Here is a 20,763-nt window from a genome sequence, read left to right on the forward strand (position 1 = left end):
CTGTATGAGAGTTTCTCTTATGTATGTTTTTCCTCAAAAAATATTTAGTAATCAAATCTGATAAACCCGCAATATTGGCAACACTTGAGGGACAGAATATCTGTATGCAAATCAGCTGTTTGGGTGACACACTTTTTCTTTTCTGGCCGGTAATGATATGGTGCTCTCAGTAACTTAAAATTAATGATACGGTACTCGACTAAGAGTGAGGCTCTGCAATTGAATCGGCGCAGTATTCACAGACCCGCCACCTGCACCAGGACTGCCACTGAATGAAAGACTCAAATTAAGTCTCCATATAAGAAGACGACAGCACAGAGATTTTAGGCAGCATTTCTAAAAAAAAAAAAAAAAATTGGAGACTGCCTGACCGGAACAGAGATCACAGTATGTATGTTTGTAGCCTATTGTATACATGCCGCGGGCGGTTTAGACTGTGGAACATGGGCTATTGCAATGGATGGAGTCGGAAAGATTATGAGTTGAGTTTTGAAAGGGACAATTTTATCCTCAAGGTTTATTTAGCCTATTCAGATTCGTTGAAGCCTAATTGTCTTTTAATAACGTCAATTGTTTTTGTGTTGTCCTCAAATGTCTGCAATTTCTGTATTGTAGTAATAACATGAAGTATTTTTTTAACAATGTGTTATGTTGTGATTCTATTCGGTAGTATTTTGTCATTTTAATCCTGATAATGTGATAATAATTTTAGAGAGCGTTGTAGACTTTTTTTAATACTTTTTTTAATACTAGCTATTCAATTATAATCATTTATAAAATGATGTAACATGCTTCATACCACTTGTTTGTAAGGGGAAAAAATACTATTTTTCAATTTAAAGGATGTGAATTCTTTAATAAATCCAAATGTTTGGTCAATAGTTGATTTTATAATTAATATTTTGTGCTTAAAGAATACATGCATTAAAATACCCCCAAAATATATCTATCTATCTTCTGTTTATGTCAATGTCATACCTCAAATGCAAACGGAACTTGAGAAAACCTTAGCACAAACGTCAAGGTATAGTACCTTGTTACCGAAAATGTGCTAGTTATCGGTAACAAATATTTTGGTCGGCAAAATAAAAAATATTTAAGCCATTCATTTGTATGGCGTCATTGCACTGTAACTCTATATAGCATACCGGACAATGCATATGGAAATAACAACGGATATATTTCTTGACAGTCACATTTTTCTAAATAAATAAGCTACAATATAATTAAACAATCTTGTTATTTAATTATCTCCAAATAATATGTATGCCTATCAACATTAAAATCCTATTACTTTAACTTTTTATTTTGATTTGTAGATAAATTATTAGCCTGGAATATTATTCATTATTAGAAAATGTATTGTTATTATTATTATTATTAATTTATAATTATTATTCAGACGTTTTTATATTTTTTTGAATAGCGCAATAGCAATTGAAAATCCAAGATAATAACAATTGAAAATCCAAGATATCAAAAGCATACGCGATATGGACATTCGGGTTTGTACATCACTAGCCTAACCATCTGTGAATAAGTAGCCTAGGCCTATTCAGATACTTTAAGGCGAGGTAGGGTATCTCATATAGACAAGACACCCAACCATCTGACGCTGTGGATGAAAATGATTCATGGATTGAAAAAAAAAAAGACCAGCATTATTTTTGATCCGTCCTGTCCTGACATGATGGCAGATTTATGTATCTCTCTTTCTATATTGATTTGCGCAACTCGCAGGATACAGCATCTTTCCAGTCGCTGACTCTACAGACCCGTTCACATTCAGAACACAACAACTTGAATTGAGGACTAAAAAGACACCCATTTGACACTTTGCTGCCTCTTGTGAACGAAATATCAGCCCACGCTTTTTATGCAGCCAGCCAGACAGCCCAGCGCCCACCATACAATACACCACTGTGGATTTAATAGCAGTGAAAGTATTATGTCGAATCGGATTGAGGGAGATTTAGACATCTGTCTAATGCAGCCAATAGAATGTACATTAGTAATATTGAACCAAGGGAGGGACGCCTGGTGGCGGATCCAGCAAGGATTAAGTACAATTCATAATCTGACAAGGGAAAACTGCAATGCTGCTGGAGAGCATCCAGGCGGCACGGCATGGCAAGGATGACACGGGAGGAGAATAGTTCACATCCCCAACAGCCTCATGGCAAGGAGGACACGGGAGGAGAATAGTTCACATCCCCAACAGCCTCATGGCAAGGATGACACGGGAGCAGAATAGTTCACATCCCCAACAGCCTCATGGCAAGGAGGACACGGGAGGAGAATAGTTCACATCCCCAACAGCCTCATGGCAAGGATGACACGGGAGCAGAATAGTTCACATCCCCAACAGCCTCATGGCAAGGAGGACACGGGAGGAGAATAGTTCACATCCCCAACAGCCTCATGGCAAGGAGGACACGGGAGGAGAATAGTTCACATCCCCAACAGCCTCATGGCAAGGAGGACACGGGAGGAGAATAGTTCACATCCCCAACAGCCTCATGGCAAGGAGGACACGGGAGCAGAATAGTTCACATCCCCAACAGCCTCATGGCAAGGATGACACGGGAGGAGAATAGTTCACATCCCCAACAGCCTCATGGCAAGGATGACACGGGAGGAGAATAGTTCACATCCCCAACAGCCTCATGGCAAGGAGGACACGGGAGGAGAATAGTTCACATCCCCAACAGCCTCATGGCAAGGAGGACACGGGAGGAGAATAGTTCACATCCCCAACAGCCTCATGGCAAGGAGGACACGGGAGGAGAATAGTTCACATCCCCAACAGCCTCATGGCAGGGATGACACGGAAGCAGCATAGTTAATTCCATATCCTGAACAGCCCTACTGTTGATTTCAAACTGGCTGATGGTTACATAAAAAAATAGAGAAAACGGAAAACATATAGTTGTCATGTGAAACGCCTAGCTGTCTTATTCACTCTGTGTTCTTATGGGGAAACTATAAAGAATAATATACGCTTTATTTAGATATTCTGTTTATCTTTCGAAAAGTGCTTTAATTTAGTTTATCAAATATCTGAAATACTATATGGCGTCACCATTTCTAGTGCACAGACCTCTGTTGCCGAGTGTGTTGACCAACTAAAAGGAACGAAAGGAGAGTACAATGTACCCCCCCCCCCCAAAAAAAAATAACGCTTTATTGTTCCTAAATTAATGTTTAGTTATCGGTCCATTTCTAAGAGTGGTTGAAAAGGTATTGATGCCGGTATAAAGGTCTAGGCGCCATACAGGTCTAGATGCCATGTGCAGGTGCATCAAAAAGGATTGCCAGGCGAATCATTTGGATTCCAGCCGCTGGTTGGAGCCAGGTCTCTCTGTTTGTCTGTTGCGCCAAAGCCAGGCTCGCTTCGACACGTGTCAAACAATGGGTCTCTCTCTCTCTCTCTCTCTCTCTCTTTATAAACTGGATAGAGAGACAACAGTCACCCAGAACAGCCAGCCAGCCTCCACGAACCCATCACTAATCCCATCTAGAGATGTCATGGGGCACACGTACTAATTACCTTGTTGTTAGGACTCTGTTGTTGTGTTTTGTAACGGGTGGAAAATATTTTCAATTGACACTTTGATTCATGGTTCATAAAACTGTCATTGTCATTAGCAAAATTATGTTATTTTGCTGTTGTGAAAAGGCAGCTATAATTCCGTGTTTGTGTCTATTAGCTACGGTTCATCCTCTGTTATGCGTCCTTTGTGTGTTTGTTTATATCATATAGTAACCTAGGCTATACAGACATCAACATCCCACAATATATTGCTATTTTGTAGGCTTCACACTTAGTTGTCTAATTGCTTATATTATTTACGACATATGGAAATGCACAACATATCATTTGTAATTAGACGTTTCTAATTGTCTATATCAAAATGACACAGTTGCTACAGGAGTAGGCCTAATAAACTTCATCATGTTAATATGAAGTGAAGATCTATGTTACTATACTAAATCTATTAGATATGAAGTGTAGATCTATGTTACTATACTATATCTATTAGATATGAAGTGTAGATCTATGCTACTATATCTATATCTATTAGATATGAAGTGTAGATCTATGTTACTGTACTATATCTATTAGATATGAAGTGTAGATCTATGTTACTGTACTATATCTATTAGATATAAAGTGTAGATCTATGTTACTATACTATATCTATTAGATATGAAGTGTAGATCTATGTTACTATATCTATATCTATTAGATATGAAGTGTAGATCTATGTTACTGTACTATATCTATTAGATATGAAGTGTAGATCTATGTTACTATACTAAATCTATTAGATATGAAGTGTAGATCTATGTTACTGTACTATATCTATTAGATATGAAGTGTAGATCTATGTTACTATACTATATCTATTAGATATGAAGTGTAGATCTATGTTACTATATCTATATCTATTAGATATGAAGTGTAGATCTATGTTACTATATCTATTAGATATGAAGTGTAGATCTATGTTACTATACTATATCTATTAGATATGAAGTGTAGATCTATGTTACTATATCTATTAGATATGAAGTGCAGATCTATGTTACTGTACTATATCTATTAGATATGAAGTGTAGATCTATGTTACTATATCTATTAGATATGAAGTGTAGATCTATGTTACTATATCTATTACATATGAAGTGTAGATCTATGATACTATATCTATTAGATATGAAGTGCAGATCTATGTTACTGTACTATTAGATATGAAGTGCAGATCTATGTTACTATATCTATTAGATATGAAGTGCAGATCTATGTTACTATATTAGATATGAAGTGCAGATCTATGTTACTACATCTATTAGATATGAAGTGCAGATCTCTGTTACTATATCTATTAGATATGAAGTGCAGATCTATGTTACTATATTAGATATGAAGTGCAGATCTATGTTACTATATCTATTAGATATGAAGTGCAGATCTATGTTACTATACTATTAGATATGAAGTGCATATCTATGTTACTATATCTATTTTACATGAAGTGCAGATCTATGTTACTGTATTATATCTATTAGATATGAAGTGCAGATCTGTTACTATATCTATTAGATATGAAGTGCAGATCTATGTTACTATATCTATTTTACATGAAGTGCAGATCTATGTTACTATATCTATTTTACATGAAGTGCAGATCTATGTTACTATATCTATTTTACATGAAGTGCAGATCTATGTTACTATATCTATTTTACATGAAGTGCAGATCTATGTTACTATATCTATTTTACATGAAGTGCAGATCTATGTTACTGTATCTATTTTACATGAAGTGCAGATCTATGTTACTGTATCTATTTTACATGAAGTGCAGATCTATGTTACTGTATCTATTTTACATGAAGTGCAAATCTATGTTACTATATCTATTTTACATGAAGTGCAGATCTATGTTACTGTATCTATTTTACATGGAGTGCAGATCTATGTTACTATATCTATTTTACATGAAGTGCAGATCTATGTTACTGTACTCTAAGACCTCAGAGCAGATAAAACAACAGCACTCAATAAACGAACGAGTGGCTCTGTTCTTTCAATTACAGTTGCTAATTAACAAATGTTCACAATGCACTAATTACTGTTGCATGCTTATTTGTTGACAGCGCACAGACATAAGAGGTATTTATTGTTTTGAAATGCACTAACCTTAACCGACCCATACTGTAATGTTAAGATGTTACAATCACAATGAGAAGAAAAAAAACCTGACTTGTTAAAATTAAGCTAAATCTATTTTTTCTGAGGAATTTGTATTGGTATTTAATATTATAATTTCCCCATTCTTTTGAGCATTCAATATACAGTATATGTTTGCTGGAATGTAAATCTGTCCAATTGAAAGATAGCCAGCCATAAGTAGCTATCGAGATTCTTTGAATTCCAAAGTATGTAAAAATTGTCCAATCAGAAATGGTTACATCCCAAAACAATTGACACCATAGAATATATAGAGGTGTCATCCTTGTGTCTGTTCCGTTATTGCTTCGGTGACAGCGCCATAGCGTTGTGCTCTAGCAACTGAGCTACAGAGGACATGTGGCTAGTGGTCAAGTACAGCGTTTTGAGATGCATAGTGGAGTGGCTCCAACCTCCATGAGCCTAAACATCAATTTTTACAAAACACAATGTGCTGTACGATACTGTACTGTAATGTAAAGTACTGTAAAGTACTGTAAAGTACTGTAAAGTACTGTACCCTACTCTACACATCCACTAAAAGTTATACAGCTGCACCATTGAGGGCGTCTTGACTTAATGCATCACTGCTTGGTACGGCAACAGCCCCGCCCTCGATCGCATGGTGCTACAGAGGGGGGTGCGGACAGCCCAGTACGTAGATATTGATTACTGCTGATATTGATTACTGCTGATATCGATTATTACTGATATCGATTACTGCTGATATCGATTACTGCTGATATTGATTACTGCTGATATTGATTACTACTGATATCGATTACTGCTGATATCGATTACTACTGATATTGATTACTGCTGATATCGATTACTACTGATATTGATTACTGCATTGTTGGGAAAGAGCAAGCAAGAAAGGCATTTCACTGTATTTGTGCACATGACAATAAAACTTGAAACTACTGTACTCTACTCTACTGTACTCTACTGTACTGTACTCTACTGTACTTTACTCTACTGTACTCTGCTGTACTATACTGTACTCTATTGCACTCAATTGTACTGTACTCTACTGTACTGTACTCTACTGTATTCTACTGTACTCTGCTGTACTGTACTGTACTCTATTGTACTCTATTGTACTGTAGTCTACTGTACTGTACTCTACTGTACTCTGCTGTACTGTACTCTACTGTACTGTACTCTACTGTACTCTACTATACTCTGCTGTACTATACTGTACTCTATTGCACTCAATTGTACTGTACTATACTGTACTGTACTCCACTCTACTGTACTGTACTCTACTGTACTGTACTCTGTTATACTCTACTGTACTCTACTCTACTCCACTGTACTGTACTGTACTCTACTGTACTCTACTGTACTATACTGTACTCTACTATACTCTACTATACTCCACTGTACTATACTGTACTATACTGTACTCTACTGCACTCAATTGTACTGTAGTCTACTGTACTGTACTGTACTGTACTCTGCTGTGCTGTACTGTACTCTATTGTACTATATTGTACTGTAGTCTACTGTACTCTACTGTACTGTACTCTACTCTACTGTACTGTACTCTGCTATACTCTACTGTACTCTACTGTACTGTACTCCACTCTACTGTACTCTGCTGTACTCTACTGTACTATACTCTGCTATACTCTACTGTACTCTACTGAACCCTATTCTACTCTACTGTACTCTACTATACTCTACTGTACTGTACTCCACTCTACTGTACTGTACTGCACTCTACTGTACTGTACTCTGTTATACTCTACTGTACTCTACTCTACTCTACTCCACTGTACTGTACTCTACTATACTCTGCTATACTCTACTGTACTCTACTGAACCCTATTCTACTCTACTGTACTCTACTATACTCTACTCCACTGTACTATACTCCACTGTACTGTACTATACTCTACTCTACTGTACTCTACTCTACTGTACTGTATTCTACTCTACTCTACTGTACTGTACTCTACTCTACTGTACTCTACTCTACTCTACTCCACTGCACTGTACACTACTATACTATACCATACTTTGCTGTACTCTACTGAACCCTATTCTACTCTACTGTACTCTACTATACTCTACTCCACTGTACTATACTCCACTGTACTATACTATACTCTACTGTCCTGTACTCCACTCTACTGTACTGTACTCTGTTATACTCTACTGTACTGTACTGCACTCTACTGTACTGTACTCTGTTATACTCTACTGTACTCTACTCTACTCTACTCCACTGTACTGTACTCTACTATACTCTGCTATACTCTACTGTACTCTACTGAACCCTATTCTACTCTACTGTACTATACTATACTCTACTGTACTGTACTCCACTCTACTGTACTCTGCTGTACTCTACTCTGCTGTACTCTACTGTACTGTGCTATACTCTACTGTACTGTACTCTACTCTACTGTACTCTACTGTACTGTACTGTACTCTACTCTACTGTACTCTACTGTACTCTACTCTACTCTACTCTGCTGTACTGTACTGTACTCTACTCTACTCTGCTGTACTCCACTGTACTGTACTCTGCTGTACTCTACTCTGCTGTACTCTACTGTACTCTACTCTACTCTACTCTGCTGTACTCTACTGTACTGTACTGTACTCTACTCTGCTGTACTCTGCTGTATTTCACTGTACTCTACAGTACTCTGCTGTACTCTACTCTACTATACTGTACTCTACAGTACTCTGCTGTACTCTACTCTACTGTACTCTGCTGTACTCTACTGTACTCTGCTGTACTCTGCTGTATAGTACTCTACTCGACTGTACTCTACTGTACTGTACTGTACTCTACTCTGCTGTACTCTGCTGTATTTCACTGTACTCTACAGTACTCTGCTGTACTCTACTCTACTATACTGTACTCTACAGTACTCTGCTGTACTCTACTCTACTCTACTCTGTTGTACTCTGCTGTACTCGACTGTACTCCACTCTACTGTACTCTGCTGTACTCTACTCTACTGTACTCTACTGTACTCTACTATACTCTACTGTACTGTACTCCACTCTACTGTACTCTGCTGTACTCTACTCTGCTGTACTCTACTGTACTGTGCTATACTCTGCTCTACTTGACTGTACTCTACTGTCCTGTACTCTACTGTACTCTGCTGTACTCTACTGTACTCTGCTGTACTCTACTGTACTCTGCTGTACTCTACTGTACTCTACTGTACTCTACTCTGCTGTACTCTGCTGTATAGTACTCGACTGTACTCTACTGTACTCTACTCTGCTGTACTCTACTGTACTGTACTCTGCTGTACTCTACTGTACTCTGCTGTACTCTGCTGTACTCTACTCTGCTGTACTCTACTGTACTCTACTCTACTCTGCTGTACTCTACTGTACTCTACTGTACTCTGCTGTACTGTACTCTACTCTACTGTGCTGTACTCTACTCTCCTGTACTGTACTCTACTCTACTCTGCTGTACTGTACTGTACTCTACTGTACTCTACTCTACTGTACTCTACTGTACTCTACTCTGCTGTACTCTACTGTACTCTACTCTACTGTACTGTACTGTACTCTACTCTGCTGTACTGTACTGTACTCTACTCTACTCTACTCTGCTGTACTATACTGTACTCTACTCTACTCTACTGTGCTGTACTCTACTCTGCTGTACTGTACTGTACTGTACTCTACTGTACTCTACTGTACTGTACTCTACTGTACTCTACTCTGCTGTACTCTACTGTACTGTACTCTGCTGTACTCTACTGTACTCTACTGTACTCTGCTGTACTCTACTGTACTCTACTGTACTCTGCTGTACTCTACTGTACTCTACTGTACTCTACTGTACTCTACTCTGCTGTACTCTGCTGTATAGTACTCGACTGTACTCTACTGTACTCTACTCTGCTGTACTCTACTGTACTCTACTGTACTCTGCTGTACTCTACTCTGCTGTACTCTACTGTACTGTGCTATACTCTGCTCTACTTGACTGTACTCTACTGTCCTGTACTCTGCTCTACTTGACTGTACTCTACTGTATTGAAAAAATTGCACATGGACGTTTGATCTAGTAGTCCACTCAAGAACACGTAAATTCAGTCTTTAAATTGTCATGGTCTCAACAACTGGGTCTGGATATTACCTGCCTTCAGTTTACAAACTCTAGGCACTCCCATTTGAAGAGGACAATGCTCTCTGATGATTGGCTGATCACAACATAGAAATTCCCACCCAGTTGACTAATTTGAAATGGTGGAAGCCCTCGATTGCAATTTCTATAAATTTCAGATTTATACAATAAACATTGAACATTTTACAGAGCACAATAGAGATTATATTTCACTCAATTAAATTGAAAGGCTTTTAAAATCAGGTGAAATATCATATTTTTAACTACGTTGTTAATTTGGAATCAAAATGTATTTTCTAGAATTAATTTCGATAACACTGTACTTGACACCCAGCGTCATAACAGGTTATGACACGACCATAGCCATGACATAACGTTGAACTTAACTTGTCATAACCTGTTATAATATGGTCATAACGCTGTCATGACAAATATATTTAGACATGTTATGACATATGTTGCGTTATTTTATGGCTGGTTATAACACCTACATAAGAGTGTCAAAACCCACAAAACCTACCACGGTAATTATTGTATGGCTGGTTATAACACCTACATAAGGGTGTCAAAACCCACTAAACCACACAAGGCAAAACATTCCATTACACCATAGCCTACATGTCAACTGTATGTTTATGTCATATATATTTTTACATATTTTATTATTGACCAAATTAAATTATTATTGTAATTATTATTGTAATTGTTATTGTAATTATTATTGTAATTGTTATTGTAATTATTATTGTAATTGCGCCCACATTGATGTCAGACATGCACCCACCCCCAGTACTCTGTTGCTGATGACTGGGATGAATGTAGGAGCAGGACAAGACATTATAATGAGGTGATAAGACATTATGATGAGATGCTGAGACAGTATGATGAGGTGATGAGACATTATGATGAGGTGATGAGACATTATGATGAGGTGATGAGACATTGTGATGAGGTGATGAGACATTACGATGAGGTGATGAGACATTGTGATGAGACATTATGATGAGATGATGAGGCATTATGATGAGGTGATGAGACATTATGATGAGGTGATGAGACATTGTGATGAGGTGATGAGACATTGTGATGAGGTGATGAGACATTACGATGAGGTGAGGTGATGAGACATTATGATGAGGTGATGAGACATTATGATGAGGTGATGAGACATTATGATGAGGTGATGAGACATTATGATGAGGTGATGAGACATTGTGATGAGGTGATGAGACATTGTGATGAGGTGATGAGACATTGTGATGAGGTGATGAGACATTGTGATGAGGTGATGAGACATTACGATGAGGTGATGAGACAGTATGATGAGGTGATGAGACATTATGATGAGGTGATGAGACATTATGATGAGGTGATGAGACATTACGATGAGGTGATGAGACAGTATGATGAGGTGATGAGACATTGTGATGAGGTGATGAGACATTGTGATGATGTAATGAGACATTAGTGGATCAATGAGGTGATAAGTGATGTGGGAACATGGGGCGGGGAAAAGCCATTTTATTGATTATAGCTGACACTGGAACTATGGAGCCAGAGAGACAGCAGCATGGAGGTAGCTAACATACGTCCTAAATAGCACCCTATTCCCTATATAGTGCACTACTTTAGACCAGGCTAGTGCACCCTATTCCCTATATAGTGCACACATTTTGACCAGAGCCCCATTGGGAAGTTCACTACATAGAATATAGTATGCCATTTGGGACACATCCAAGGAGATGCACCCGCCTGCTTAATGAGTCAACATTATGATAATTAATGATAGCTAAATGATGCCAGTAACGGCATAAATAAATAGATTCAATCTTCATAATGTGAACGCGGAGACGAGGACTGACTCTTCAGGCGGTTCATCATTTTTTTATATTCCCGAGAGGTGTCCGTTGTGTTGTGGGCTAGCTTTATCTGAATTTTAATTGGCTAATGATCAGTCATTATTGCATGGACACGATCAATCACACGACTGATTTAGCAGGTGGTTAAGATACTGTAACAAAGCAATCAGCTGATTAATCTACATGATCTAACATTACAAAACAGGACAAAATACTTTTTTCTACAGTAAGTCTACCAACTATATATACTGTGAAGAGACACAAACAAAGGTACATACGTATGCATTGTGATATTGTTTTGTAGTGGTATCAAACATTTGGTATTGTAGATATGTAGTGGTGTAATAATGTTATATAATGTACTGTTTTATATTTTGTTTTATATGTGACGTAAGTGCTTTAATGTGTTTGGACCCCAGGAAGAGTAGCTGCTGCCTTGGCAGGAACTAATGGGGATCCATAATAAACCCCAGGAAGAGTAGCTGCTGCCTTGGCAGGAACTAATGGGGATCCATAATAAACACCAGGAAGAGTAGCTGCTGCCTTGGCAGGAACTAATGGGGATCCATAATAAACCCCAGGAAGAGTAGCTGCTGCCTTGGTAAGAACTAATGGGGATCCATAATAAACCCCAGGAAGAGTAGCTGCTGCCTTGGCAAGAACTAGAGGGGATCCATAATAAATAGAAAATACAAATATAAAAGCAATAAGAAACTCATTTGCTGTTGTTCCCTTCAAAATAACCAGTAATTATGTTACAGTAATTATATTACAGTAATTATGTTACAGTAATTATGTTACAATAATCATGTTACAGTAATTACATTACAGTAATTATGTTACAGTAATTATATTACAGTAATTATGTTACAGTAATTATGTTACAATAATTATATTACAGTAATTATGTTACAATAATTATGTTAAACATAATCATGTTGCAGTAATTATGTTACAATAATCATGTTACAGTAATTATATTACAGTAATTATGTTACAGTAATTATGTTACAATAATTATGCTCCAGTAATTACATTACAGTAATTATGTTACAGTAATTATATTACAGTAATCATGTTACAGTAATTGTGTTACAATAAATATATTACAGTAATTATGTTACAATAATCATGTGTCACGCCCTGACCTTAGAGATCCTTTTTATGTCTCTATTTTGGTTGGTCAGGGCGTGAGTTGGGGTGGGCATTCTATGTTTTGTTCTGTGTGTTGTATTTCTATGTGTTTGGCCTGGTATGGTTCCCAATCAGAGGCAGCCCTCAATTGTTGTCTCTGATTGAGAACCATATTTAGGTAGCCTGTTCCCACCTGTGTTTGTGGGTAGTTGTTTTCTGTTTTGTGTATTGCACCTTGCAGAACTGTTCGTTTGTCGTTTTGTTGTTTTTTGTTCAAGTATTCGTATTTATTAAAAGTATTATGAATACTTACCACGCTGCACCTTGGTCTTCTCCTTCTCCCGACGACGTTCGTTACATCATGTTACAGTAATTATGTTACAGTAATTATATTACAGTAATCATGTTTCAGTAATTATGTTACAATCATGTTACAGTAATTATATTACAGTATTTATATTACAGTAATTATGCACCAGTAATTATGTTACAGTTATTATGTTAAAAATAATAATGTTGCAGTAATTATGTTACAGTAATTATTTTACAATAAATATGTTACAGTAAATATGTTACAGTAATTATGTTACAGTAAATATTTTACAATAATTATGTTACAGTAATTATGTTACAGTAATTATGTTACAGTAAATATTGTACAATAATTATATCACAGTAATTATTTTACAGTAATTATGTTACAGTAAAATAAAAATTGAAGGGAACTCTTGCGAGCATCCTGTGCTTGACGGAAAAACAACACATTCATCAGAATGTTTTAGTGAGCCTGTCAGGAGCGCTCAGATGACTCATGTGTGGGGTGATATCAAAATCCTGAGAGAATCTCAGTTCTATTCTCAGCTAGTTTAACCGGGAACCATGTGAAATGTAGAGATTCTAATTGGAAAACAGAAGTATAGAGATATTCAAGGGGTTATATAGTATAAGTAGGATGAGGTCTGTTAGCTAGGGTACACCTAATGTATCTTTGACAACGACTGAAAAATATATTGGCATTTTTTTGGGGGGGGGGGAATTTTGACAGTCTCAGAGAAAATCTTAGACATTTACTATTCATGTGATCTCAAGATTTCCCCATCTGCTATTGGGATGACACAAAATCTGTTTCTAAAATTAGCACCAAACTAACTTTCATTTAGAACATAACTCTTTTAGTAGAATTTGAGATGAACGAGTAAAATCTGAAACAATACCGTGATGTACAAGGCTCTTCAACTGCAGCTCCGACTGTTTTCACTGCTGTGTGTGTGTGTGTGTGTGTGTGTGTGTGTGTGTGTGTGTGTGTGTGTGTGTGTGTGTGTGTGTGTGTGTGTGTGTGTGTGTGTGTGTGTGTGTGTGTGTGTGTGTGTGTGTGTGTGTGTGTGTGTCACCACCAGACAAGCGTGGGTGTCACCAGAGTCACAGACAAGGCCAAGCAGCTGGAGGATAGACAACAACCACTCTCCTTACTTGCCTGTGATTCGTGGGAATGGATGATAGTGATGCTTGGGTTGACTCATAACCCGGCCTTCCCCGTGGCTATATCCCCGGGGAAGGGCGGGTTTAGTGTCCTGATGTACTGTAAATATACTCTATCACATCTATAGGCTACATTGAGTTTTTTTTGTTCATAATTTGTATCTGCCGTTAGTGCGTAGCGTCAGCTTAGGGCATAACTGTAGCGCTTCAACGGCAAAATGATTTTAGGGCAGAAAAAGTTACCGTCAATCCACTGAGGCAACAAGGACAACATCGGAATTGAATTCAATAAGAGAAAAGCTGCATAAGGAGAGTATCAAGGCACAAGGCGAGACCCAGATGAAGACACAGGAGGCAGATGGTTGGAGTCTTACAATGTTTATTAATCCAAAGGGGTAGGCAAGAGAATGGTCGTGGACAGGCAAAAAGGTCAAAACCAGATCAGAGTCCAGGAGGTACAGAGTGGCAGACAGGCTCGTGGTAAAGGCAGGCAGAATGGTCAGGCAGGCGGGTACAAAGTCCAGAAACAAGCAAGGGTCAAAACCGAGAGGACTAGAAAAAGGAGAACGCAAAAAGCAGTAGAACGGGAAAACCGCTGGTTGACTTGGAAACATACAAGACGAACTGGCACAGAGAGACAAGGAAACACAAGGATAAATACACTGGGGAAAATAAGCGACACCTGGAGGGGGTGGAGACAATCACAAGGACAGGTGAAACAGATCAGGGTGTGACGTAAGTTGACAATAAAGAGAAGGGAGTGCCAGAACAGTAATGTTTGGGAAAGATTAGGTGAAGTAGTTAAAGAGAATGATAGCAGTGCTGGCTATGTTATGAAGTGGTACGAGGATGATAGCAGGGCTGGCTATGTTATGAAGTGGTACGAGGATGATAGCAGGGCTGGCTATGTTATGAAATGGTAAGAGGATGATAGCAGTGCTGGCTATGTTATGAAATGGTACGAGGATGATAGCAGGGCTGGTTATGTTATGAAATGGTAAGAGGATGATAGCAGTGCTGGCTATGTTATGAAATGGTAAGAGGATGATAGCAGTGCTGGCTATATTATGTGGTGATGATTGTGATGCGCAATAGAAATTCCACAATGCAAATTCGCCTGTACTGTTCAGATAGATGTGTTAAATGGAATAGTAACTGAAATCTGGACACTGACTGTAGGTCTATAACCTCTCACATAGGCTAATATAATATTAACTCCTGTGGAATTAAGCATATATTTTGCAGTGAAATTTGGCATGAAATGTACGTTTTGCCTTGTGGAAAAACATGATTTTATTCTTTCAGCACCTTGAAAGAATGAATGCACAGTCTGTAAAGGTGGTGTCTTTTATCAGCATTATAAAAGCTGATAGTATTTCAACAACAGTTAGGGACCGTCTGTAAAGGTGCTGTCTTTTATCAGCATCATGAAAGCTGATTGAAATTCAACCACATAAAATATGCATCCAAGCCGAACTGAAATCTTATCAAAAACATGGGTCATTTTAACAGCATTTAATTTCCGTCAAACTGATGTCATTTGGAAATTTAGCACAGAAAATCATTCCTTTAAAATTATTATTATTTTTTTTTTTAAATGTTGGTCCCTAAATGTCTTTGTTGCATGAGAGAAGCAGAGAAGAACGAGGAAAGAGTAAACAAACGTTACTGATGTCAACTAGACTGAAACATTCATTCTATAGATCTTTTCCCGTCACAATTTGGATAGATCTATGATTAGTGCCTAAGAATAAATGTTGAGACGAAAGACATTATGGTTAACGAGGACATATACAGTCATGTCAATTTAGAGGCTCCTATCTACGGGGGGGGGGGGGGGGGGGGGGGGGGGGGGGGGGGGGGGTTAGTGAGTGATAGTCCTGTAGTACTGTATGTATAATTCTGAGGCTTCTTGGTTTCAACTGAGCAGAAAAATAAGCATAATCAACAATACCCTGATACCCTTTGAAGGGACAGAGGGACCTGATCCTAGATCAACAATACTCTGATACCCTTTGAAGGAACAGAGGGACCTGATCCTAGATCAACAATACCCTGATACCCTTTGAAGGGACAGAGGGACCTGATCCTAGATCAACAATACTCTGGAACACTTTGCGATGAAGCATTCATTCTATCTATGTTATTATTCTGGTGGGTAAGGGTTTATTTAGTCTACTAGGGCAACAAGTAGTGACAGAAGAAAAGCTGCATCTACTTGGGGGGCTCATCTCAGTGCTAGAGGCGTCACTACAGACCCTGGTTTGATTCCAGGCTGTATCACACTCGGCCGTGATTGGGAGTCCCATAGGGCGGCGCACAATTGGCTAAGCGTTGTCCGGGTTAGGATTTGGCCGGGGTAGGCTGTCATCTGACTTGCCTTGTTAAATAAAAGGTAAATATATATTTTTAAATAAATATCTATCTAATTATAGACATGTCGACTAACAAATAGGCAAAAAAAAAAATGGCGAAATCAAAAGCAGAAACATAGGCCTGTCTAAAAAGGCCTGTCTAAAAAAGGCCTGTCTAAAAAAGGCCTGTCTAAAAAAGGCCTTTCTAAAAAAGGCCTGTCTTAAAAAGGCCTGTCTTAAAAAGGCCTGTCTAAAAAAGGCCTGTCTAAAAAAGGCCTGTCTAAAAAAGGCCTGTCTAAAAAAGGCCTGTCTAAAAAAGGCCTTTCTAAAAAAGGCCTTTCTAAAAAAGGCCTGTCTAAAAAAGGCCTGTCTAAAAAAGGCCTGTCTAAAAAAGGCATGTCTAAAAAATGGTTCTGCCATCTCTGACAGTGCAGGACATTTTAGGACCTAAGATTTTCACTTCATCACATATAGTCGGGCGGTTGCGGACGGGTTATTAGCAATTGTAGGCGGGTGCGGGTGAACAAACAGTTTTAACTAAAGGGTGACGTATGCTTTATTCTGGGCCTTTAAGTGACACACGTGTGTTATTGGATTGAACTGCACATGGGTGTGTCCTCTAGGAGGTCTGTATGGTATGCATATGTCTCTCCTTCCAAATTGAAATGAAACAAGAATGTGGTCTAGTATTAGATATAAACCACTTTGATTAACCACTTGGACAGTTACTCTACTTTAAAGTTGGTCAAACCTTGTAAAATTAATAAAAATACAAACTTTGAAGTTTAAAGTATAATGTAGCAACTTGATGAGGATTGCAGAAGAAGGTACCCAATCACATCTGATCAACTTGAGTTTATGGAAAACCTGCTAGGACTAAACACCTCCGTCTGTAACTGGATCCTGGACTTCCTGACGGGCCGCCCCCAGGTGGTAAGGGTAGGGAACAACACATCCGCCACGCTGATCCTCAACACGGGGGCCCCTCAAGGGTGCGTGCTCAGTCCCCTCCTGTACTCCCTGTTCACACATGACTGCACGGCCAGGCACGACTCCAACACCATCATTAAGTTTGCCGACGACACAACGGTGGTAGGCCTGATTATCGACAACGATGAGACAGCCTATAGGGAGGAGGTCAGAGACCTGACCGTGTGGTGCAAGGACAATAACCTCTCCCTCAACGTGATCAAGACAAAGGAGATGATTGTGGACTACAGGACAATGAGGACCGATCATGCCCCCATTCTCATCGACGGGGCTGTAATGGAGCAGGTTGAGAGCTTCAAGTTCCTTGGTGTCCACATCACCAACAAACTACCATGGTCCAAGCACACCAAGACAGTTGTGAAGAGGGCACGACAAAACCTATTCCCCCTCAGGAGACTGAAAAGATTTGGCATGGGTCCTCAGATCCTCAAAAAGTTCTACAGCTGCACCAACAAGAGCATCCTGACTGTTTGCATCACTGCCTGGTACGGCAATTGCTCGGCCTCTGACCACAAGGCACTACAGAAGGTAGTGCGTACGGCCTAGTACATCACTGGGGTCAAGCTTCCTTCCATCCAGGACCTCTACACTAGGCGGTGTCAGAGGAAGGCCCTAAACATTGTCAAAGATTCCAGCCACCCTAGTCATAGACTGTTCTCTCTGCTACCGCACGGCCAGCGGTACCGGAGTGCCAAGTCTAGGTACAGTAACATTAAGTTGCAGTAACATTAAGATGTGGTAACACTTTATATTAAGTTGTGGTAACACTTTATATTAAGTTGTGGTAACACTTTATATTAAGTTGTGGTAAACACTTTATATTAAGTTGTGGTTACACTTTATATTAAGTTGTGGTTACAATTTATATTAAGTTGTGGTAAAACTTTATATTAAAGGATCTATTCAATCTGTATTGTGGAAGTTTAGCTTTACAGTGTAATTGAAATTTAAAGGCAATGTTCCCTGCTTTAGCAGAGACAGTAATATGCAGTGTTTACCGTGAATGCTATCACGGAATCTGTAAATGCTTCAGCTTTACAGACTGAATAGAGCCCTAAATTGCGGTGACACTTTATATTAAGTTCCTGTTATACCTGTGGATTAACCCTATAATTACTACAGCTCCTGTTATACCTGTGGATTCACCCTATAATTACTACAGTTCTCTTATACCTGTGGATTCACCCTATAATTACTACAGCTCCTGTTATACCTGTGGATTCACCCTATAATTACTACAGGTCTCTTATACCTGTGGATTAACCCTATAATTACTACACTTCCTGTTATACCTGTGGATTCACCCTATAATTACTACACTTCCTGTTATACCTGTGGATTCACCCTATAATTACTACAGTTCCTGTTATACCTGTGGATTAACCCTATAATTACTACAGCTCCTGTTATACCTGTGGATTAACCCTATAATTACTACAGTTCTCTTATACCTGTGGATTAACCCTGTAATTACTACAGTTCTCTTATACCTGTGGATTAACCCTATAATTACTACAGTTCTCTTATACCTGTGGATTCACCCTATAATTACTACACTTCCTGTTATACCTGTGGATTAACCCTATAATTACTACAGGTCTCTTATACCTGTGGATTAACCCTATAATTACTACAGCCCCTGTTATACCTGTGGATTCACCCTATAATTACTACAGCTCCTGTTATACCTGTACAGCTTTTTCAAAATGTGACTATCAATATTTTCTTAATCCATTGTTTTATTGAGCAGGAAAGGACCCAGCTACTCTGTTTCCCAGACACTAGCCAGCTACCTCTTTAGCTAAAGCTATCAGGCTAATTTAGTGTTTGATACAAACCAGAGTCCCTTCACTGATGGTTACCATTTCTCCCGGGCTAATAGAAGCAAGCCCATTCTTCATCCTGCAGAGGTGCATTTATGTAAAAGGAAACTTGAAGCCATCACTTAAAGGTGCTGATATGACATGCTGATGGATGCAGTGTTTAGACTAGCTAGTTAAGACCTAAAACCACACACACACACACACACACACACACACACACACACACACACACACACACACACACACACACACATGAATTACCTTAAACAGCAGAATATATAGAGTTATAAATGAGCCCTCGTGTCAGATGAGAACTTCAGGGGAGATAAAAAAAAAAACGAACAACGGACGAAGGAGATAGTTGCCGTGGTAACCGTTATAAATTAGAGAGAGGTTGTGGGTGGGTAGGGTGGGGGGGGGGCAAAAACAAACAACTGAACATCGTCGCTCTGCTTGTTTCCCTCTAGAAGGTATCAATGAATGATGGTCCGGCAAGATTTGACATTAAATCCTTCAACAGTGTATAAAGATGCCAAGAGAGACGAATGGAGAAAACATATTCTCTGGAGACCTCAAGGTCTTTCAGGCTTAATAACTGGGGGCCTAGACGTCTTATTGGCTGATTACCCAGAAGGCACGAGGTGGTTGGAGTTGTCAACAAAGTAGCATGACAGAAATATGAGGGCAAAGTTTTCTTTGAGAAGAAATATGAAGCGATCTGTGCATTGGAACAAACAGCAATAAAATACACCTGTATCACTTTTGCGTTTTAAAAACCGAATGACCACTGCTGCACATACTGCCTCTGTTTAGAACAGATTAGATTAACTTTATTATGGGGCGGCAGGGTAGCCTAGTGGTTAAAGTGGGGCGGCAGGGTAGCCTAGTGGTTAGAGTGGGGCGGCAGGGTAGCCTAGTTGTTAGAGTGTTGGACTAGTAACCAGCAGGTAGCCTAGTGGTTAGAGTGTTGGGCCAGTAACCAGCAGGTAGCCTAGTGGTTAGAGTGTTGAGCCAGTAACCAGCAGGTAGCCTAGTGGTTAGAGCATTGAGCCAGTAACCAGCAGGTAGCCTAGTGGTTAGAGCGTTGGACTAGTAACCAGGAGGTAGCCTAGTGGTTAGAGCGTTGGACTAGTAACCAGGAGGTAGCCTAGTGGTTAGAGCGTTGGGCCAGTAACCAGTAGGTAGCCTAGTGGTTAGAGCGTTGGACTAGTAACCAGCAGGTAGCCTAGTGGTTAGAGCGTTGAGCCAGTAACCAGCAGGTAGCCTAGTGGTT

The sequence above is a fragment of the Salvelinus namaycush genome, chromosome 18 (genome assembly GCF_016432855.1).
Source record: "Salvelinus namaycush isolate Seneca chromosome 18, SaNama_1.0, whole genome shotgun sequence".
NCBI lineage: Eukaryota > Metazoa > Chordata > Actinopteri > Salmoniformes > Salmonidae > Salvelinus > Salvelinus namaycush.